The sequence below is a fragment of the Ptiloglossa arizonensis genome, chromosome 8 (genome assembly GCF_051014685.1).
Source record: "Ptiloglossa arizonensis isolate GNS036 chromosome 8, iyPtiAriz1_principal, whole genome shotgun sequence".
Classification (NCBI taxonomy): Eukaryota; Metazoa; Arthropoda; class Insecta; order Hymenoptera; family Colletidae; genus Ptiloglossa; species Ptiloglossa arizonensis.
The window spans coordinates 15452134-15476589 of record NC_135055.1 but is presented as its reverse complement, the minus strand read 5'-3'; the positions used below and the strand labels follow the sequence as shown (position 1 = coordinate 15476589).

At 43.5% G+C, this 24456-nt stretch overlaps 1 protein-coding gene across 10 annotated transcripts in view; it reads left to right on the top strand.

Annotated features, from left to right (window-relative positions):
- The first annotated feature begins 3416 nt into the window (after window positions 1-3416).
- Tna (Zinc finger MIZ domain-containing protein tonalli) overlaps window positions 3417-24456 on the top strand; it is a 30563-nt gene continuing 9523 nt past the window's right edge. For 9 of the 10 annotated variants that reach the window (XR_012992884.1, XR_012992883.1, XR_012992882.1 and 6 more), the window contains exon 1: window positions 3417-4771. The gene's annotated coding sequence lies outside the window, so the exon portion shown is untranslated. Of the gene's footprint in view, window positions 4772-19857; window positions 20095-24456 lie in introns of all 10 variants that reach the window. The other variant, XM_076317478.1, reaches the window with a different exon arrangement.

Here is a 24456-nt window from a genome sequence, read left to right as displayed (position 1 = left end):
ATTCGTCGCGAGAAAAATAATAACAATAATTAATCTTCGGTGCATTTTATCGCGAGACGCTTCTGAAGTAATTTCAAGGACTCTCGAGGGAAGCGGGGGTGGGAGAAATTCGTTTACCATCGCCGATACGAGAATCCGTAAGTGGCAGCGTCGCGTACTCTCGGGTTTCGTCGTCGAACGCACGCATACATTATTTTAATTAAAGGCTCGCGTCCGCTATTGTTTAATATGTGTGGTGACGCCACTGGATAACTCGACGCGGTCGTGAGAGCCCGCGCGTGCGTTTCGTAGCGCGACAAAGACACCGGGCGTAGGGTTGGAAAAAGAAAGGGCGATTAACGGAAGGGAGAGAAGGATAGACACTACCGGCGGAGCGAACGAGAGAAAAGGTAACGACTCCCAGGCACGGATTTAGGCGTGGGATGGTGGAGTGGTGTAAGGATGAGGGCCCTTTCGCTCTCGATGCACGGCAAAGTACTGTAGCTCCCCGTTTGGCACCATGCTGCACACAACCTACCAGTAATTTTTACGCACGATTATAATGTAACCCTTCTGCATTGTGCGTCGCGGATCATTTTTAACGCTGGCTTTAATCTTCAAAGAATGACGCACCGCCTTTCGTGGCGGGTTCGTAAATGAAAATTTATTCGATCCTCGGTCAGATCGAGAATAATTAAACGGTAACTAGACGCAATTTGACCCGATTTCGGACGTACGTTTCATCGGTGGTTGGAATAATTGTAATCGCGTGCGTGTGTGTGTGTGTGTATATACAGTTTCGTTTCGTGAAACGTTTCTCCTCGCCGTGGATTTGTAAATATGCCTTTAACGTTATATAATAAAGTCTAATAAAAACTAGAGGTCGCTACGAATACGTCAGACTTGTTACGGTACCCACTTGTTGAGTTTAATATCATAATACCATTTCTGCCTATATTCGAACCGAAGGGAATACCATTCTTCCAGGTATTTCTTTTTTATTATCGTTTTGTTTCGTTAAAAAAAAATTCGTATCGTAAGTCGTCGCGCATTTATTGCGAAAGAGTGTGCGCGCAACAATGCGTGCACGATGAAATAATGTCGTCAGAGGTCGGTAAAATTTTCCATCGCTTTACATTTCTCTCCTCTACCGACTTTTCGTTTTTTTTTTATGTTCAACGAAACGGTACGGTGAACGAAGCGTTTAACGATTGGTTAAAATCATTCGTTTACACGACTTGTGCTCCATTTATTAAGACCGCGTAAACGAAAAGTTTTGGTAATACGTTCAGCGCCTGAAAATACTTAAAGTTTCCCCTACGCTGTGAACTCAGGCTAACACCCTTCACGACGTTTATTCTCAAGCCAGCAGGGGTAAGCTTCGTGATGCATAATGGAGCTGCCCGATTGATATCCAAGCAACCGTCCGAAAGTTCTACAATCTCCAATACAATGTCGGTTTAAACTGTGGGTATAGCGGATGAATACATAGTGCATATACAAAACAAAGAAAAACTGTTCGAGGCACAGTTGAGAATTGTTTTACCCATTTTTCTGCTTTATAATTACCAACCGTCTTGACTGTACAACAGTACGAATAAATTTGCCTTCCATGGAGGAACGATTGCAATTCGAACACATTTTTTTTTTTTTTCGAAAAAAGATTATTTGCAAGTTTCGTTATGAATTGATTTTAAATTGGTCCAGTCTTTAACGTGCGCGTTAAATAATGCATCGAGTTATCGCGTTTAAATTACCGGGGGTATTTCTGAAAAAGGACACGTTGAATATCAAATCTCGTTCTAAAAGTGACTTGCCTATCAATTAATGCGTCAATAAGACCAAAATGGACGGTGATCTGAACAAAATTGAAATCAGTCGCGGGTACTCGATTTGCTGGATTTCATTTTGTTTCACATGTGCATCGATATGCCTATAACCAGCGACAAGGCAACACTGCGACCGATCTTTCGAGGCTGCCGCTGGAAAGACGCTCGAGATGACCGTGATTGCCTGAACATACACACACGTATCATTCTAAACATCCGTGACACGTAACGAGGACTCGAAGAGCAACCTCGTATTTATCGGCAGCAAATACAAAAATAACGCGCGAACCGACCCATCTCTCTGTATACGCACAGCTATATATATATGTATTGTACGACTGTGTATCGTACGCACACACGTGCGATCAACTTAACGTAAAATCCCGTTTCGACGTTCGCGATCTCCGTCCGAATCTGTCGAGGAACACTTTGAAACGTATTAACCGAAGCTGTGCGTACTCGAAGCCAATAAAATTGACAGATAGGTGAAAAATTCGCTCGTCGAGACGCAACGCGTCGCCTCGTGTCTTTCGAACGAAGCCGAGAGTCTTGGTAGATCGTAATCGTCTCGGCGAAACATTTCGGCGATAGACATCGACGACGATGAACACATCGCTTAAAAGGACGACAAAAGTAATCGATCGTACAAGTACAGGTATTTACAACGTCGATTTTTGTAAAAGCAGGTTCGAGGCGATTTACAAGGTTGTCCACAAATTGTCTAAGTAATTTCAATTTGCTCGACTAATCGATCCCGCTTGTAACAAGATCGCGTTAAACATCCCATTCGAGGCGATCGACTATACGGCGTAGAGCAGTATGTACACACGATATACTACTATCGACAGAGGCACGCATACCCGTTGGTACATAAGTTCCGGGCGGCGCACGTAGAAATGCCACATGCACCTCGGTTTCGAAGGGGTCTGCGTGCGTCCCGGTAGCGACAACAACAGCGCGGGAGCAGCCGAGAACGGAAGACGGAGGACGCCAGTGTAGAAAGAGAGAACCCGATGGTGGAAACGAGAGGTGGGAAAAGAGAGCAACAAGGGTAAGGGAGAAGGAGAAACAGACAGACGTGCTCGTTTCTCGGATCGAGCAGTATGCACGAGGACGAGAGAAGAGGACGGTGTGGTGGTGGTGTTACAGGGGGACCTTTTCCCTCTATCGCGTGGCTCCACCCACACGCCGCCACCGCCGCCGTCGAGGCGCACAATCTGGCAACAGTGGCTCGCTATAACCGATATTGTGGCCGTGGATTGAATGGAGGGGAACTAGCTCAGGTCAAACCTCCCCACCGGCACGACAACCCCTCGGTCGGAGGAGCGACCCCTCGCCACTGTTCACTCTCCGTCGTTTCTCACCCCACCCAACCCCTACGCGTCCTTCTCGATCGCTATCCATCTGCCTCCTTCCTTCCTTTTCTTCCCCCACCGGGTTGAACCGCATCTTCTCCCCTTCCCTCTGCCCGTTCGCTTCCACGCTTGTCGCTCGTAGTCGCCCGTATCCCCACCACCGTACTCGACGCTCCGCGTCTGTGGAGTGGCACACGCGTGTGCCGCAGTATTCGTGCGTCTGTGCGTTGGGTGCGAGTGCGCGCTCCTGCTAGATGGCGTTCGTGTGCGCCTGCGCCTGTATACGTGCGCGCGTGTAACTACTCCCACCGCGTCGTCCAACCTCTACCACTACCGTTACTACCTTCGCCGTAGTCGTTGCTTCGATACCAACACAAGCGATCCGCGTTACCAACACGACGACATCGTCGTGCCTGCTGTTCTTGCTACCACCTCGACGCGAGTTACCAACACCGACGTCGCTCCGCGTGCGTGATACAGGATCGCGACGACGAATTGACGGCAGGGACACACGCTGTAGGTACACGAAGCGTATATACACACAACGGCCGATAGAGAACGCGCGGGGAGAGCGAGAGAGAAAGAGGGAGCAAGCAAGACCGATGTTGGCCCCAACAGCCTCTCACTAGACAGTATTACTTTCAACCGTTTAGCGGGGCCAATGCTACCCGGCGCGGAGTAGTCAGTCAGCCGAGCAGTCAGAGTCAGCCGTCCGCGAATACCGAGAGGACGCTCTCTCTCCGTTCACGAGTATCGTCGTCGACGATCATCCACGCGACGATCTCAAATGTTTTCATCGTTGCCCTCGAAGTTTCCGCTGCTGCTACTACTCCTGTCGTCGTCGCCGTCGTCGTCGTTGTCGTCGTCGTCGTCGTCGTCGTCGTCGTTATCATTATTATCTATGTCGTCGTCGTCGATTCTGCGAACAGTTCGCCGCGCACCGAAAGCACGTCTGTGACAGACTGAGGCGCGCGAGTAACACGGTGGATATAAATAAAGTTTCCCGAAGTGTGTGAGAAAAAGATCCGTCGATAGAGAAAGAGAACATCGTGCTACGAAGGGAAAAAAGAAGAAGAATAATAATAATAAGACGAAAGAATATTGTTTCTTGTGTTTATGCCTTTTTTGACATTCGTTCCGGCTCGATACGATTAAACGCGTCATCGAAAGTAGTTCGGGAGACGTTACTCTCCGATAAAGTTGTTGCCGTTGCTGCCGCAAGGACACAACACCGGTGTCGGCCACGAGCGGAGGAGTTTTACCCTCTCTCACGGCGCATCCGAGTCGCACGCGCGTGCAACACTCTCTGGTGGGTTCCGCACGTTCAGTCGAGTCGTGGAGCGTTCTCGCTCGTTTTGTCGTTGTTATGACGAGGTGATGAATAGACGAAAGCGTTGCAGTGTCGAGCAGCGTGGTGACCGTGCTCGTCGTCGTGGCGGACGATGACGATTAACGTAGACAGATTCCGTGGACGCGGGGAAGTGTGCTCGTTAGTGTGATTCTAGTGTTTTCTTTATCTATTCTATTCCATTTACACGAGGAGGATTGGATTATACCGTGGAAGAGGTGTATCTACCAAGGATAATGCTCCTTTGTGTCATCGTTTAGGTAAGTGTAAAGTGCGTTACGGGTATTGCATTCTCGCAAGTGGTCGTCGGTTTCGCGGGATGATCTTGTAACGAGTGTCGCGAACGAGTTTGAGAATTACGAACGAAGCATTCGAGAATCTCTATTTCCGATTAACGTCGTTCTGTGAAAAGAAACTCCGTTCGGTAGATCGAATCCGGGCATCGATAAAAATCCGTTAAACGAAAAAACAGTGATATAGTTTTTTCGTTCGATCGTGGAACAGTGATTAGAAATTCATTGTTTTCGGGGAGATCGTAAAAGACGATGTTCAACGTTGATACGACGATCGTGCAAAGTATTCGAAATCGCGTAAACTGTGTTCAAAGCAGATTCGCGAACGGAATGGTTCGCGATCTTTCGACTCGCCACTTGCTCGTTATTACGTTGCAGTAGTAGATATTCCAACCGGTAAGGCGCTTTCACAACGGGTGATTGTTCTAAAGATGTGTCACTTCGTCTTACTCGTTTCTCGAACCGATCCCGGTTAACCGTGAGAGAAAGAGTAAGCAGGCGGAGAGATAGAGAGAGAGAAAGAGAGAGTCTCGCATAGACGGAGGCACGAAACAGGCAGAAGTCACGTCCACTATAATCTTCGATCGCCTGTAGGGTCGCAGCGTGTTATACTCGACGTATTAACACCTTTATGTGTAACAACTATAGACAGGGCAGCGATGTGCCGCTACCGAATAGCTATAAACCGGCGGTAAATACACTTTTATATTCCACCAGCACGAACAACGAGTACGTACGTATCACGCGCGACTTCGGTCCGTTATGCATACACCTCCGGTAGGAAATAGAAGATGCTCGAGTAATAGAGTGGGCTCTATGCGAGACTTATCATCGAGCCGTGCTTTCTCGAACGACTCGTACATTTTTATCGATAAGCGGCGAGTTTATTGGAAACCCGTGTCGCTTGGTAATCCGGCGTACGATCTCAATAATTCATTCCCGAGGAAAGCTTCGCGATATACTGTTTCCCCGTTATAGGTTGAATATCGACTCGCGCGTAGCGTTCACCAGGCGGTGTGTACGCGCGGCGGGCGTTACGGTGAAAAAAGGAAATTTTTATCGGTTAATCGCGTGACTCGTAAGGAAACGATTTAAAGTCAGGTAAACGGGCAGTTCTCGCTCGGTATCTCGCGTGGCGTGACGATAATCGGCATGACATTGTCACTGACGTCGTTATCTGACGGCGCAGAAAATAAAAAGAAAGACAAGAGAGCCGAGCGAGCGAACGAGCGAACGAACGAACGAGCGAGGCGACGCGAATTTGAATCGAACGAGTCGCGCCACCGTCACGTACCGTGTGTGCGCGGTCTCTGCCGTACGCTGAGATAATCTTGGCAATATTAAACGCGCAATAGGCTCCGCTGTGCCCGGGGTATCTAATCGTTTATCGCTAACAGTCATACGCCAAGTCGCTGTACTATCAACGATAGTTTGCCGAAACGGGTCCGGTATATCGCGTACTAGCTCGCCCGACAATAATAATAATAATGATAATCGACAATGCCAGTTCTCCGTCCGATAACCAAACGTTTCAAGGAACCGAAAAACTATGTCAGGATCCCTTGACATTTATGCGCCGTTGATTCGAAACTGCAATCTTACGGTCGGCCTCCCTCCCCCGACCCCACCCCCCCCCCCTCTCTCTCTCTCTGTCGCCGACTTTATTAATCGCGGAGCGTGTATTTTGCGCTGTTGCGATCCACGTACAATTCCCCGGTTTGTTCCACGGTCTCGCGCATTTCGCGTTACCGTTCAATTTAATTTCGTTCGAGTATCACTTTCTTTCTCGATGACCCATATTAACGTTAGATCGGGGTCGTTACATTATCGGTGACGTTTCTTCGACGATACGAGTATCCCGTGGTACGCGGTGGATCGCCGCGTTGGATAGGTTTCCACGTTAAAATCGTAAACTCCCGTGCATAATTGAACGCATTGCATCGATAGCTCCCATTGCTCCGCGGTATTTCTAACCCGCGTCCAGCGCTACTTCTACGAACGTCGAGCTTTCACCTAACGCCATAGAGATAGAACCACTGTTTCGAGCACGCGCGCTCGCGCTCGCGCGCGCGGGCGCGGGCGCGGAGGGAGGAAGGACGCGCGGGGGGAAAGGGGAGGGGGTACTTGTCGAATGTGCTCCGTGCACGTACGTACGTGCACCGAACACACGCGATCGCTGGCCGTATGCAGGCGCGGTCCGCCGCGTTTATTGCGTTTCTCCACCGCGAGTAAATCGGTTTCGTTGAAAGCCTTCTAATCTCGATACAGGCCCCGTCGCTGTGGCACAATATCAGAAATAGGTTTGTTAAAATAAGCGTACACTCGATGGCGCATACCGTGGCTTCCCAGGGACGTATTACCTCGGGGGGGAATCACCCGGTGGGATTGCTGGTGGGGATGCACCAGGGAGAGCCACGCTGCTGCGCGCACACTTTGCCCTTATCCACAAATAAATGAGGTCGACTTGCCGATTCATACCTCTCGGACGCGCGAGTGTATGATTATTCGAACGCGCGCGCGACCGGCCATTTCTTTCTTTCTTTTTTTTTCTTTTCTTTTTCTCATTCCTTTTCGTTTCTTTTCCGTTCTTTCTTTTCTCGTCGGCCGCTGAACTTTTTCTCCCCCTCCTCTCCTCTCCTCTCCTCTACACTCCCCCCTCGCCGCGAGTTTTTCAACGACACCGCGCAACGAGCGGTACGGCTATCGAAAATTCTCCCTCGGAACGGATCGCGTCCCGGTGACGAATTTTCAACCGTTTCGACAAAGAGGACACCGCTATTTACCAAATTGGCAAATATCAGTGAGTCGGGAATATATCGTCATCTTTGATTGCGCACTCCCGCTTGTGGAGCGAGGGTACTTATTTGTCAAGGACGACGAACAGACGCCTCGGAACTGACGAAGAATTATGTCAGACGAAGTAGCACGTTATAAATTCACCTTGGCGCTTTGGCACGTAGAAAATTTTTTACTTCACGGCTGTCCATTGCGGAGAACGAATTTTCTTCTTTTTTTTTTTTCAATTTTTTGATTCTTCGCACGGTCGTTAACAAGAACGAGAGAAACGTTGTCAACGCTCGTTGTTTCTTATTTTTTCTCCCCGTTTTCAAAGTACGCGCGATCACCGTGGATTCCCGTCGTCGTAGTTCAGATCGGAGTTCGGTTCGTTCGTGGTTCTCGAAATCGAAGCGCGCAGAAGCGGGCGCGCGTTCGCGCCCAGCGGTTCGCGAACGCTCGAGAACCTCCGTTGAAATCACCACGCAAGCAAGAAAACTTTCGTGGAGGAACGGAGCGCGAACTGCGCGCTTCTCTATCCTTCGAAGACGGCCGGGTACGTACGTACGTACCGCTTGCGCAAACGATTGGTTTACACGCGACGGAATCCGCTCGGTTGGATTATGAAACGTTTGTTTTGTCGGCGTGAAGCGGCCGCTCGTGACGCTCGCGGTCCGACGACAATGGAGTAGCCTTCGGACATTATATTCCCGCACGCGCGCTCAAGGTGAGGCGTAATTAAATTTTCATAATTGTCCGTTGCATAATGATGTCTCGGGACGTGTCTTCTGGCGGTGCGTGGATCGAGGAGAGCAGATACGCGAAATCGAATCGACCGCCGTCGATCGTCCGGCGCCGGGAGACCTTTCCCGGAATCGTTCTTTTTTTTCTTTTTTTCTTTTTTTTTTTTATCTTTCGTGTCGCGAACGACGCGTCGGTAACGCGCCGGGCAATCGAAAGATAATGCGACCCATTGATGTTTTCTTTTCCGATTACGCGTTCGCGCTCGGGACAACGACGCTCTCGGTGCAGTTGTTTCAGGAAACATTTTTATCTACCGCCGGTGGTTTATTTTATAGCGTCGCGCATCTGCGTCGCGACCACTTCCGCGTGTTACACGGCAAAAAGTAACGTTTACACGAGGCAACGTATTACGAAAAACAAGTCTGAAATATTATTCGAAGGGAATGTATCGATTAAGACGATAAGAATTGTAATCACGGAGAGCACGACACGAACGATACGTTTCGTTTCTTAGCCTGTCGGTCGCGTTGCGTGCGGGGACGCGATCTCGTGCGCATGCGTGCACTCTACCGCTTAAAGCGCCAACCGCCTAATTTCGTTCCGTGTACTTATGTCAAACGCCGGGCAAGAACGTCGATATTACGAGCTACGTGCAGAGACCGATACGTGTACACGTGCACGTACATACCTCGAGGAACGTTCGTGTAAAAAATAAGCTCGTTTTAGACATTCGTTTACCCGCCGTATCGTACGTGGAACCTCTGTGCTAATGCCCGAGACGTTCTAACCTATCCAACGATCGAAGAATCGACGGAGGAAGGTTCTCAAACTTTCGGTGAAACGTGTTTCGTGCCCCGAAAATTTATAACCTCGTTTGATCGCGTTCGGTCGAACTCGTACCGACGGATTCGCGAGTCGAAACGATGTTAACGTTTTCGTTAACGGTGGAAAGTAAACCGTGGGCGCGTAATGGAACGATATGCCGCGAAATCGATTCGGTGGCACGCAAGATGCGTCAATTAGTCAGAAGTAATCGCGCGCGACGGGTCAGCAAGGTCGCGTTCCACCTTATTCGCGAAGGTAGTAAACTATCAGCTGTCATTCGCGTCGCATACATTAGTCGCTCGTTCCCGTGGGGCCGGTATATACGGTATACGGACCACGGTTGAAACGCCGCTGCCATAAGAAATATAATACACAACAGTTCCTTCATGGTTCGGTGATAACCGTACAAACATTGTATATCGAGTTTCCGCTGGAAAGATTAATCGTCGGCGTAACGATAACGCGTTCGCGATTTATTACAGTGTTTAGAAGCGCGTTAACGCGTTGAAGGGGAACAAATAATCACGGTTACGGGCTACGAAAAATCGTATCGGCCGGAACAATCGGTTAATAAAATAACCGCAATTGGTAACGGGGTGCGTTGATTGGCCGGAAGCAATTGTGTACGGCAAGGTCGCGGCTCACCTTATCCAAGAAGACACGGTGATATCAGCTGTCACAACTTCGGTCGCTCGCTTATTCTTGCCGACTATCAGCTGTCATTGACAGCGTGCGCGTTAATCGACGCTCGTTGCGCGCATGCGCGCGCCGCGCTGTTCGAAATGCGCGCAGGAACGTACGTACGTATACGAATCGTTCGTGCGTAAAAATTAAAACTATAATTTAAAAAAAAAAACAAAAAGAAATATAATTATTGCAATATTTATCGAGAATTGAAATATCGTGTGTAACGATAATTGAACTTCCAAGGAACACGATTTATTTTCAAGCTTTGAAAAAGTAACCGATGATTCCACTAATAAGTTACTCGTTTGTTCGTTAATTGGAAATGTGCAATATTTTCGGTAAAGATGGCGTTGCTCGTAAAATTTCCCTAGTTTATTGGAAGATAATGCTATAATTAAATTAAGAATATTTATCGGGTTTAGTGTTTCAGAGCCACTCGTTTGGTCTTGCGTATCGTGTGCCTCGTATCTTTATTTAACGCGTCGTATTAATCACTTTCCTTGTACGTCGCGAAGATATAATTATCTCGCAGCTTTTATCTGGAAGAAAAGCTTAAGAAAGTGGAAGACTTTGTAATCCGGAATAATTAATGCAAAGAGCAGGTGGAAATATAGTGTCTCTTGTGATATATATTTAAACGGCCGTTTCCGCGCACGTGCGAACACGCGCGCGATTATTTGAAATTAACGAGCGTCTCGCTGTAATGGAGTACGTGTCGAGCACGTAAGATCGTATCAAATGATGCCACCGTGGCTTTAAATACATTATTCGATAGTATGCAAAAAGCTTCGTTGTTGGGGGAATAAACAGCGTTTACAAAAATTACGATCTCTTGTGCGTACGATCCAAAGAGAAACTAAATTATTATTTAACCCTTTAAATGTGCTGCACGTTTGCGATTGTATCACAAGGTTAAAGAAATAATATATTAGAAAATGTTTCCATGATCGTTCGATTCGCCAGAAAGTATCGGACACGATAATGCACGCTGATTCAATTATCGGTAACGATTGATTCGAATTCAATAGCGGCGACAAAGAGAATTATTGCGATCGACGATTCTACGAGTGAACGAGTCCTTCCTTGAGAGTTTCCGTGAAAAATATTTTCTAGACGGTCGCCATCAGCAATACCTTCCAGTTTAACCCTGACATACTTCAAATTACCAAGCACTGGTATAAACTATATCAAAGTTTTCCACGACAGTTGGATTTATTCGCTTTGCCTAAGTCGACGGTGAAACGACCGATGTTATTTTGGTGCTCCGAGTTAACTTATAGGCGTGTGTATATTTTCACTGCTTCCTTGTTTCCAAGCTCCTCTACACACATATAAATATATATATATATATATATATATTTATATGTATATGTATAAATACATATATCTATGTACATATCGTGTCAAACTATAAATGGACGCTGAAGAAAGACTTTCCAGTCGTACATACATTATAGTTCGAAACAATTGTCTCGATTTCTCCGGTAATAAGGTGATTTCCAGCGTCCCTTTCTAATTCCTAATAGATTGCTTCCTCGCTGAACCTCGTGTATTGTTTCAGTTAAACGATTCGAACGAATGTTTCGGTATTCGATAATATATTTTTGTAAATTTGTATAACGAATGTATGTAACGTACGCGTAACAAATTACGAGCCAATTTAAAAGTTTATAGTTTCTCTATTTTCAGTTTCTCGACCGTATCCCCTCGGTATTGAAAAGTTTTACGTGTACCGATGTAGAATAAAATACAGAAAAACTCACTTTTGCGCCATCTATTCGCGACGTTAGAAAGTTCTGACCCTCCTAATTGCTTGGAAACATAAGCACTGAATAATAAAAATAAATTACATACATACCTTCACACGTGCATAACCTTAGAATCGGTGATCACTCGATTACACTTCGAAGCAGATCGACAACGACGCCACGCCATTTGTTACAGTTCCGCTGCGTATATTGCACGAAATCCTCGTTCTTTCGTTGCTTTCACGAACATGTTACGTGCTTCGTTGTACTTTTACGTGGGAGAGAGCCAAGAACGAATTGTTGTCGCCTGGCGTTCCCTTTATCTCATCGTGCGGGATACATTGCTGTAACAACACGTTGCACTGGATCGGGTGATATTTATGTAACGGTCAAAGGGGTTAAGCCTTCTGGGAAAGTTTCCAGAGCAACGATTGGCCGGCGGCTTCCGTGATTTCGTCATCCGCCAATCAACGCCCCGAAACAACTTTCTCCGAATCCTGACAGGACGGGCCTTCTTTCGCGTGCACGCGTTCGCCTCTATTTGCAGAAATGCATCCTCCAGAGATTTATTGCACGTCAAAAGCAGCGTGACGTAAGTCGTGTAACAATTCTCCGATACAAAGGCCGATTTCGACATTGAAACCGCGGGATATGTGCGTAAGGCCATAAATGGCCAACTGTGTTTGATACGCAAAAGTTGGCAACACTGTTGGGGAATTTTGTTCCATCCACGAGAATTTATCTTTCTTTCCGTTAGAGCCGCTCCTTCAAGGATACGACATGATTGGCTCGAGACAAAACGGACTGAAATTATTTTGCAACAGATGATAAATAATATAATTATAGAAATTTAGTTTTAATAATGTAGATGCCAAACATTTCAAATATTAATTGCTCGAAAAGTCTATTTATCGATGATCTGATAGATCCAATTTATAAGAGTAGTCGTTCGACCAATGAAAAATCTGCATTCTATTTAGCAATCTGATTGGTCGATTCTTTGCCTCCTTATAATACGTAATTCGTTACGTTATAGAAAAAGAAGATAAATTAAAATTGTATCATTTATGGCTGAACTTTGCCACGAATGGTTAATATAATCAACTTATAAATCATTTAACCATGTAATTCGATGTAGAGTCAATGGAAATGATTTTCAGCAGTTTGAATTTATTGAGACTCTCGAAAGTCGTCTCTTTATGTGTCAAGGACGTTTAAATTCCGCTTTTTTACAGACAGCTATTTTTTTGTTTCGGTCAAAAGAAGAACCTTTCATTTCAGTTCATTCTGATATACTTCGCAGAACAAAAGATGAATATTTTAGCAGCGGATATTACGCCATCGCGTATCACTGATAAATTACTTCCGTCATATTTCGAGATATTCGGAAGCACGCCTGATGTAACTTACGGGAATACGGTTGTCCTCGTGATCCTAAAATTAAATTATTTTCATTGAAGTAAATTAGCTGACATCCTATCACTATTGTTTCGGAGAGTAATGGATTTCATAATAAACGTAACAAATGTTTGCTTGCTTCGTAAATTTTATCAATGATATCAGCAATGTTTCGAAGGAATTCAATTCGTTTTTATTAATAACGTATTCTTTCCGCACCTTAGTTGACACAAAAGATAAAGCGTGGAAGCGGCTTCTTTGGTATTACGGACATCACGTCCAAAAATTGTTAACGTGTCAACAAAGGTTTCGCAATCGCTTGATGAGTTGCAATATACCTACCAAGGACCTTTCCTTACCCTCCAGCGATATCTTCGATAAAAAATTTACAACTTTTAAATATCACAGTTAGCTTCGCGTCGTTTCGACCCATACTTTCAATTCGCAGCGGTGAAAATTCTAGTAACTTTTACTGTGAACAAAGAGTAAAAGATTATTAAAAAATAGGGAAAAAGGAACGAAAGAAATTAAATCGTAAAAAGTACTATGAGAAGAAGTCACGTTTAAAAAACGTAATAGAGACGATGAAAGGTATTTGTAAATATTCGTGAACGTAAAAATGTTACTAGAACGATCGCGAAGGAGAATTTTCAAACGTAATACGTATTTCTTGTGGAACTGTAACGTGACACCAATCGCTGAGGTTTGTAAGGGTGCGTTCAGACTGGTATCGAATTGAGCCACCTAAAGCCGCGTTCCTACTTATACATATTATTCTTTTAACAAATAAGTATGAGTCAACGAATCAGAAAGGTGTGTGTAACGTTACCAATGTCTTTTATCTAGCCGACAGAGTTGTCTCTTACCAACAATTCTCTTCTACCTTAAACAGATATGTCGCGGCATGTACCAATCCTCTGACTATGCCCTTCCAAACACAATAGGCGAACAGGGTTGCCTTCGCTTGTCGCACGGTTATTTCGCAATCAGATGTGTAGTTATTTGTTTTAACAATATATGTAGATATTGCGATAAACCCCGGTGCTATCGTCACATTTACTAAATAAGATAGATATTTGTCGTACTAAACGAACGCGTCCCATTAAATCTCGTCATTTTTATCAGACATTTTTTTCTTTTTTTAACACTCGATAATTCACTTCCAGATATGGCCATGTTGATCGTGCAGCCATTGTAATAGCTTTTGCGTTAAATTGAATAGATTTAGGATTGTATAACAACTTGCGTAGAGTGTGTGAGCAAAAAGCGAACGAAAAAATCAATATTTGAGATAACTTATACCTTGTACAAATTTTTGTATGCTTTGATAAAGAATGCTTGCTTTTAAACAAATACATTTTTATATATACGATAATAATCTCGTGTATTTTATGTCATTAGATTTAATTTGCTTGAAATACTTGTTTTTATATTGTTTATTTACCCACTTGTTTGTTTTGATATCTTATAACTTTTATGACAAGGGAAATAAAAGCAAGCGGTTGTGTAAATGACAGAGGTGCATCGGTGCATTTGCTCACATTATATGGGTGTACTATTCCTTTGATGCGAACCATTATTATTTCATTGCAATTGGTACGTGGGGACCCTTTGATAGTGTCATATTACATGAGTAACATGGTTGAGAACCCCGTTTATACTGACGAAGAACCGTAGAAATGCTTCTAATATGTGTATTTCATACACAGAAGGGTGGCTTTAAATGGTTCTACTCGGCGCTCAATTCAAGTCTGAACTTGCCCTTACAAAACTTTTTTGCAATGTTTTCCATTTATGCATGTCACACACATTATAGATCATAATTACTAAATCGTCGTAATATTGTTCCAGAATTGAATTGTGATCCTTACATAATAACAATGCGAGGCATATATCGTCCAGTTGCATAATCTGTTTGTTCTCATTTTGCGTTCGTTGCAAATATTCCGACTAACAATCGTTTTGCCGTAGATGAGAATCTGTTAAGGAAAATCACAGACAAGGTTTTACAAAAAGTCTAGATAAAATTTTTTTTAAAAAATTGCAAAATAAATTTGATATTATTTTAAAAATTACCCAAAATTTTCATAATGTGCAATCGTGGAAATTAGTCAAAATGTTGACTTTTTAGTACCATTCAATTAAAAATGAGACTTGAATTTTATGTACATACTTCACAAAAATATTTTTAACCTTCTATTCAATTGTACGCATTTTTATTTCCACGAAAGCTAACTCGAAGGAATGCCCTCGATAATTTCGCTGAGCAGAAGCAAGATTTCTCTTCTGCTTACGTTTACGCTTATTATCGGCAGTCATTGTGGCCGCCCGTTCTTTGTATAGTTTTCCTCATTCGTATCCAAACGGAAGGAAGTTATCTAAAGCTCTGGAAGTCCTGCGGTCGAATCTTACAGTTTTCGGCTTCTTTGTAACCGGCAGCAGATGTTATTTCCGTTTATATACGTACACACGACATGTGCCGCACATGTTCCTGACGATTTCGAACATGTCGGAAACGATCGAGGAAAACGGCGAAAGGGAAAAGTATCCTTGACCCTCTCCGAGTGAATTACAGACCATTTCGAAATACATGGGGCGTTATTATTAATTTTTTAATCAAAACAGAATTTTTGCTCGTCTAAAATATCAGTACGTTATTTTCTTTCTGTAAAAAAAAATTTTTATGAATTAATTTCATTAGAATATATTTTCCAATTATTATTCTGACAAAAAATCGTACCTCTTATAGTTACATATTTTCTATTCACATAGAACAGTGCAGTTAACACCAGCGCCACCGTATCAGTCGAGGGTTAACCTCATCTGAAATAAGAAACGTTTGCCCCGATCAAATGACACCAATGTTTATGTCGACGAATTGCCTTCGCGATCAACGAACTACGCTTATCGGTCGCTATTTTCCAAGAACGACACGCGGAACCGTCCACATCCGGCTGTTTAAATTTCTTAATCGACCAGTTTTGTAAACCAATCGAGGCCACCGGAGACGTTCTCGCCAACGACGCAAAACACGACCGCGCCAGAATTTCGGTCCGCGACGTGAAAAAAGTTTCTGTAATTCGTCTTATCGAAGGAAGACGCGGTGATTAAAGGTCACCCGATGCACCGATGGATCGGCTCGGAATTGCACCAGGATACGCGATCGAAGCGATAAATTAATCATTCGAAGGCGAGGCGAGTCCCCATCGTCGATGAATGCGCGAATAAAAGCGCGACAGCACGTGCGCTCGCGAACAGCAGAGTCGACTGCTTGGACCGAACGAACGAAGCGTCTTTCTGTCGTTCGACCTTTTCCTCCGGCATCGGGGAAAAATCTATCCCAGCCACCTCGAAATGCCACGAGCGTTTGTTGCGAATGACAGAATCTTCTCATGGGCAGAGGGGACGGGAAAGAAATTCCCGGGGAGCGGAGACTGCGACCATGTATCGCGACGCTCAATTGCAATTCGACCCTAACCTTTTTTCTTTCGTTTTCATCGAAAAATGTTCAGAATTTAAATTCGACAAGTTGCGTCCGAAGTTAAGAAAATCTTTGTCACCGCTCTGTTGTGTAACTAATTGTATACTGGAGCATTTGACACGCAAGGTTTTTCTTCAACGCAAAAAACATGCTCGTGATGGACAGTTTGATCGACACAAGACCGATGATTACACAGTGAGAAAGAAAGGGGGGATTTTCGGTGCGATATACGTACGTCGCGAAGTTTATCATTTTTGGCGTAAATACGAAACTACTTAAAATGCAGTAATACCTGTATTAGTAAAGAGGAAAGAATTGGATCGATCGAGAGCGGTGCGAAGCGCTTGAGAAATCGTACGCGTCGAGTGTCCATTCACTTTTGTACGCTACTTATTATTCGCACGTTCGTCGAGATCATCATCTGCGTCGTCTGTCGAGAAGATTTTTCCTCGTAGGCTCGCCGGCTAATTTAAATCAGTGGCATCAAGGATGACCAACTGAAAATGAAAATATTTACGATAATAATGCGAAATCTCATTAGGTAACAGGCACGTGTCTCGAGTTTCACTCAAAAACTTCGGTCTCCTACTCGAGGTAGCCTTGATTTTTATGTAATTTGCTCCTTGTGCTTTCTATCCTTCGGTGTACAATCGAACTAAACAACAAATTAATCTCTTTCTTGTGATAAACATTCATGTATCAAATGTGTTTTAGGAAAATGTTCAAAGTCACTGATTTAGAGGTTAACGAGTTCAATTTTTCCAAATTTGCGCACAAAAAACATTTAGACTACCACATTTTCAGACTAGAAATTACGAAACACCTGTGCGTAAGAACGTATCTTATCGCGATAACAGTGTTGCTATTAGGGAACCAAGAGAACACGTTTCCGAAACCTGTTTCATCGTGCAACAAAGGCGCTGACGATAAAGCTGAAGACAAACCGCGGACGACTTTTACGCACGCGAGACTCAAGAATGCTTGCCTTTTCGCGAAACAAGGGACAAGGATTTCCGCGAAAATGCTTTCGTCTCCGCGATTCGCAACAAAAATAACGATGCGATGCAGCAGTCGAGAGCAAAGTCCTCTGCGTGTCGTCCCTCCCTTACCCCACTCTTTTCTCTCTCTGTCTTTCTCTCTTTCTCTCCTAAGCCTGAGAGAAAAAAAGAAGGAATTCCTCCCACGATTCTCTGCGCGAGTCGACCTCGGACACACGCTCTTGTTTACGTGTCGCAGGCTCGGCGTCTCGGCGCTCTCGAGACTCTCTCGAATCCTCGTTCCCATCCTCCTTCTCTCGTTGTCCTGATTTTAGTGAAGTGTTGCGATCGGCATCCGGCGGCGTGTTCGTTTTTTGTCCTCCTTACTCCCGCGCGCGTTCACCGTCTCTTTGTCACTCCCCTTAAAGGTGCGTTTAGACCGGTTCAACGGGGCGACGTGTAATTCTGATAGGTAGACTACACGAACTTAGCGCGGCAAGGTTTCCATCGGTACGCTCAAGTGCATGATTTCACTGGTGGTGTGTCGATGCTGATTCGTGCTCGCCGTTACTAGCGTCCAATTTTACGAAGACACTAGTATTGTGCGTCGTTGCCGAGTAATTTTGTATGTTTTTGTTAGAAGCGTCGCGACCTTGGTTAGCCAACTGTTTACTGAAAGTTGAGGTTATATCTTCTGGCTGAATCTTTGCATCGTGTTCGGTTTAAGCTTCAGTTGAAACGCAGAAAAGTTGGAACAGCCAACTAATCATAAGTTGAATAAGTTTTACACGGTTTTCAGTTTCAGAACAAGTTCGTTTAGCGTTAACACAAATACAATCACGTGTTTCGTAAAGTCGAGTCTACATCTACACTGCCGGTCGAGTATTAAATATGTTGAAACACCTTACCGAGTGTTAACAGCAGTGTTCTAAATTAAACCAATAATTAAGCAACCCAATTTTGAACGAAGATTACAAGATAATTAAGTGGAAGCAGCTTGAAAACAGGACTAAAACATCAAACTAATTACACGGAGAACTCGTAAGCGTTAAAATACCTACGATTTTTTATAACCGTGTGTTTTTTGAGAATATTTCAAATATTTTTATAATAATATTATGATTACTCATTGCCTTGCAGAAGTTATTATCTTTGCGTCAGTTTAATTTTGTCTAAGTTATTCAACGATAGGGTTATTTTATTCACGTGAAATTATAAAGGAAAATCGACGCAGACGATGACGATGATCGAAATTGGATTTGTTAAAGCGTGGTTCAGATAGGAGTTCACGGTGTACCAAGCGAGGAGAACGCGGCTATTATATGTCGACGCGCGACGACCGTGAGAGGCCCATTTTATCTCGTACAAGGATTCCTCGCTCGATATTATTCGCCTCCACCTCGACACGCATCGCCGGCATTAGTCGCCTCCTCGGTTTCTGTAAATGGGGAAATAGCCTTTAGGCCAGTCCGCATGAATATGCGAACAATTTCGAAACGATCGTGACTTTGTAGATACACATGATCAAACTGATATGAAAAATTATTTTTAAAAATGAAATTATTTTCTCGTAACACTAAGCATTGCGGTATAATGCAAAATTTCATTTTTTACTTAAATATTGTACGTGCGTTTCAACAGATTATCATCGTGGAAACTTTTAGTACCGAATTATTTTACGTACTGTCCGAAGGACAAGTTATATACTCGGTACTTAATTTCATAAAAAAAGAGAAAGTTCGAAAGATCCCTTCCGAGATTTTTTTTTAAGAATCAGTTTTTGTAATTGATACATATTTCACTGTACACTGAATAATCGCTAGTCCCTTGAATTCTACTTTTGCGTTTCTGAAAATGGCATTGACCTACTTACGGTTATAGTTTTTAAGGAAACGCTATATTACAAACTCCGAACTACCATCATCGTTGTCAACAAATTTTACTAGAACGCACACATTACTCTCTATAAAAGAAACACCGCAATGTATTTTGAATTGGCATAAAAAAAAAATACTTTTCGTTTACCCTGCAGGCGACGTTATTAAAAATCTCTGTTTCGTACAAACGTAACAGAAAACGAAATTGCGCTACGGGGAGTCGTGGACTGCGTTTCGGCGACGTTGCTATAGGGAATTTAAAATTCCCTCCAGAACGTGTTAATAAACGCCAATTTAACGCGCTTCGTATTCGATTTCCCGCTAGGCGTCGCATTCACGCCCGTGGACGCCTCGCTTCGCCGTTGCATCCTCTTCTAAACACGCCATCGAACGAATCACGGACGCTGACGGGCCTTTCTTCCTTTCTTTCTCTCACGCCAGCCGTGCAAGCTGTGTGTAGGGGCTTTTGTTGCGTGCCGAGTGGGCTCTAGTTGACGAAATATTGACATCCGAGAATAGAAACCCGTTGCGGGCTTTACAGAAGGGGCCCACCCCGCCCCCCAGTCTCTGTTTGGAGGGGAAGACAGAAGGGGAGAAGGAATATACGGCCAGGATAAGGGAGAACAGAGACGGTCGAAGGGAAATGGCATATACGTTCGACGGGTCTCCTTCTCTCTCTTACTTTTCTCACAGAGTTGCATTCAACACGAATTTAAAGGGGGTGGGACTCGGATGACGTCAACCTTCGAAATGCTCCCCGTACGTGCTATATCTGGACGTAAGTACGTTACGTGTATACATATGTACAGGGTGTCTCGGAAATCTAATACGGGATGATGACTACGATGATTTCGGAGAGTGAAGCGACTGCGAGGAGTGAATTATTCGTGATCGCGACGCGTTAACGGCGACCTGTTTATTGTCTGCGAAGACGTAGTAGTCGTATCTTTTTACGGTTTTCGTCCGGACTTTGTGTACGTGATATTGATTTTGCGACAATGTTAATTATAATCGACTACGTGTACGCCATTCATTTACACTTGCGTATTGAACCACGATAACAGAATCCTGGAACGCATGGAGTGTGCGTTAAATGAAACTTTTCGTGTAAATTGTCTTTTAAAACGATTCAGCTAATTGCATTCAATGCCTCGATTTATAAAACGCGAAGAATTTTTAGAAAACGAAACTCGCTACCAATTTTGGAATGCCTCGTGTACAAGATGTTCCGAGGGATCCTAAGTCAACAGAAACGATCCGTAGAAAAATAAATTTATTAACCATAAGCTTCACCTAAATCATTCGCAAACTGTAAACAATCTGAGAAAAAGATCCGTAGATTCGTGTGTTTTTTTTTTTTGTTTCTTTAACGTTAGAAACTTGTAGATCACGAATAACTAAGAACAAAAACTAATTGGAAGTATCGTCAAAGTAAAAGGAAATATTTACCTTTTGCATTTTTTTTTTACGGCCCAAGAATCATATTTCAAGACTCGCAATAAAATTGATCCGATCGAATAACTCGAAGTTGAAAGATTTTCCGACGAGGGTTTCAATAATGTCCTCCAGTGTGTCTGTTCGGGAACACCCTATATACCAACAGATACGCGTGTTTATGTACATGTGTGCATACGAACAATGGTATGGGTGGACGTGTTCCACTACCACCGACGTATTGAATTCGACCGAGAGGCTATTATTCGGAATTTGTTTTTGTTCGATGCGCCATAATCGCGTCTCGAGGACACCATGCTCGGAGAAGGCTCTTTTTCCTTCTGACGAGAGGAGGTGGTGCCCCTCTTCCGTTGACTTTGAAAACCTCTGGGGTCAAGCGAGCGTTGAAAAAATTATTTAGCAAATGATTAACGAGATTTTTATCCGTTTCTCTTTTCCGTTCTCTAGTTCTAACAGTTGAGCACCTCCCTCCTCGATTGCAACGGTTTTATTTTACTCGACATTGAGCGACGACAGTTCAAATACGAAACCTTACCAAAGATATTTGTCCACGATCAATTCACACGAAAGTCTTTTCTTCAATTTTCTTTTATTTGAGAATTCAGTTTTTCTCGATTCCTCAAGTTCTATCGATTTTTTTATCCAATCATTAAGTAAAGTTTTTACCCCATCTTTTACCCAATCTTGTAAGCTGTCCCTTCCTCTCTAGGTTTTAATAGTCGCTTTGCCATTATTCTACATACTAATAGATAAAGTGACGTCTTATCGAATCGATCGGTTGCTCGTTCCGTAACCTCGCTCTGTCGAAATTTAATTCGAGGTCTATAACAACCGAACGTAGATTATTACATCGATTCTTCAAAATTAAAAACTGGAGTGACTCTCGCTTTAAAGATCGTACATAACAATACATTCGTAATTACATTCTCTGCGATCAATTGGAAGCTTCATTCTTTTCGTACCAAATTAAACTAGTGAATGCTACATCTTGTACGTTTACATATCAAATTTATTAAATGAATTAATCGAACGAAAGAATTGGTAAAAAAATCAAATAAACGATAGTGTCGTTAATGTTGTTTTAATTCAATTTGCGGATACTTTAATGGACGAACATTTCCAACTGAACGGAAGTTGCGGAAGGTATTTCGGGAGGGCGCCACTTGCGCTTGAAAGCGCGCGCAAGATGTACAATCCGTTTGAATTATCATCCGATGGAAAGTACGGCGGATGGGAGCTCTTCCAATCGACGAAATTAAAGGGAAACTGTTGCTTTTGCTTTTGATTTTGCTTTTACACAGAAATTCTCTGCGATTTCGTAGAATTTCCACGTGCACGCGCAAGAGTCTCGACAGTGCACGTGGTAACGCGATATCGCGGAGGATACGCTACGATACACGCGGTGCACTCTTTCACGTGGCTCGCCGAGTTTCGAACATTACGCAGAACAATGGTCATCGTATACCCTTGTTCGTAACTTCTTTCACGTTTCTGAGCAATTTCCCCTCGAGTCTCATCGGTGCTCTAACTTTAATTCCTGTACAATAGTACGAGCTACTACGTGGCGCTCAACTTCCTCGTCTTTGTGATATTGATATAAATACTTCGCAAATAACATTGGACTTGAAAGCGTACGACGAGAGTGTTTCATACATAACCTCTTTCCCATTAATAGGCATCGATCACTTTCTAAAAACGCAACGCTAAAATCCCCAAAACCAATAGAACAAATCACCTACGCGTTATTGTACAAACTTTATCTCATTACTTTAAAATTATGAAAGAAATTATTCTTTAGATACTTTCGTAAATCAATCGACACTGTAACTGTACAGTGGCTGAAACCTACAGAGTTACACGAATATCCCCGGAAAGAAAACACACCGAAATTTCCACGACGAACTTCCCATAGATTTATTTTTCGCGTTAAATTCCGTCGATCGAATACAAGGACACGAATACTTCGTGACACGATCGAATACAAGGACTACATTCGATCCTGCTTAACGCTCCTAAGAATTCGCTCGATTCTTCGGATATCCGAAAGTCAAACATTGTCCGAGCGTTTAACCACCCTGAAAATGAGGGTCTCTACGCCAATGGGGGAAAACTTTGTCGAAAGTGAAAGGGTTCGGAGAAAGCAAGCGAGGAGGCAGTCCGTTAAGGATGGAATTGGGCAACTTTGTTGATCTTCCTCTCGAACCGTGATCTCTGTTTGCAGGGAGGGTCGAAGACGGGACGTCGCCGAGATTTTCACGCAAATATGTTGGACAAGTCGGAAACGATCGAGAGGCTCGGTTCCCGTGCGCAATTGCACCGGCGAACGGTGTTTGTAGCAGAACGGTATTATAAGCGCAGCACGGTGTGTGAATAGCGAGCACGTGCATTTCCCACAGAAAACCAATAGGGGCCTTGGCCAGCTGGGAATATGAACGGTGCGCGCAGGGTTCGGTCTGTCTTTCGGTCTTTTGGGGTACGCGTGTCTTGAACGGGGACAGAAACGAGAATACTACTCGAACGAACAATATTCGGGTCTGGATATATCGATAGAAGGGCACGACAAAGCACAACCGTCTTCTTCCTCCTCTTTTCTGCGTTATAGGGTATTTTAATTCTTCGATCGGGCTCGTAGATCGACGGGTGAAAATCGATCGTTTAATTCCAATCGGTGATTTTTACCGATCAGATTCTCGAGATTTCTCTTAATCGAGAGGTTAAGTATCGATTTTCTAATCAAAGAACATTCGAGAAAAGCACTTTTTAAAATTTATTTGAATATTGCGCGATTTTTAAAATACGAAAGTTGCGACCTGGATAAAGCGCAGTGTGATTATTTTGTAAACTTTTTTACGGTATATCGCGAATAAAAATATACTCGGCAGTAGTTTACTTTAGTTTTCTAGTTTAGACTGTGTTTAGTCTGTGTATTTTGGTTAACGAGACTAAATGTTTTTTTATAACTCTTTGCTAAGTTTTTCGCGAGAAAATTATTTTATCTACTTAGTAAATTATTGTTTGATGTAACGTGTAGAAAATATAAATAATTTGGTACTCGATGGGTTAAATCTGGCAGGAAACATTGTTTTTCGATCGATCGGAGAATTTCAATTAAATTGTCCCGAATGGTATTCACTTGCTGTTCTCGTAGTTTCTTTCTTTCTTTCTTTTTTCGTTTTGTTTTTACAGTGCCGATAAGAATTTTATGCGTCGACTTAAACGTCTCTAGATAGCTTTTTCGACAATTGTAACGCGGTCGGTGATGTGGAAGCGGCGCAATATATATTTTTTTCTCTCTTTTCCTTTTTTTTTTTTGCCATTTTCAATTTACGATTCCTTCGAGCAAATATTAAAACTACGCGAACGTTAATCGGTTGTTTTCGGACTAATCGCGAGTTAGGTAATTTCGCCTCGATAAGCGCGAATTGAAACTGACCGTGTTTGCGTATTTGAACATCGTCGAATGAATATTAACAAATGTCGATTACAGCGTTGGGTTCGAACAGTTGCCACGTAGCGCGCGATTTAAGCTGACGACCTTCTCAAATAATTTAGCAGTCATGAATAACTGTCGTATATTATTGCTGCACTGCAGAAAATAGAGAACGTTGCGATACAATCGATTACTCGTACGGAACCGTTCGAACACGAATCTGACCTACAAAGCGATATCTATACCGCGCTCGCA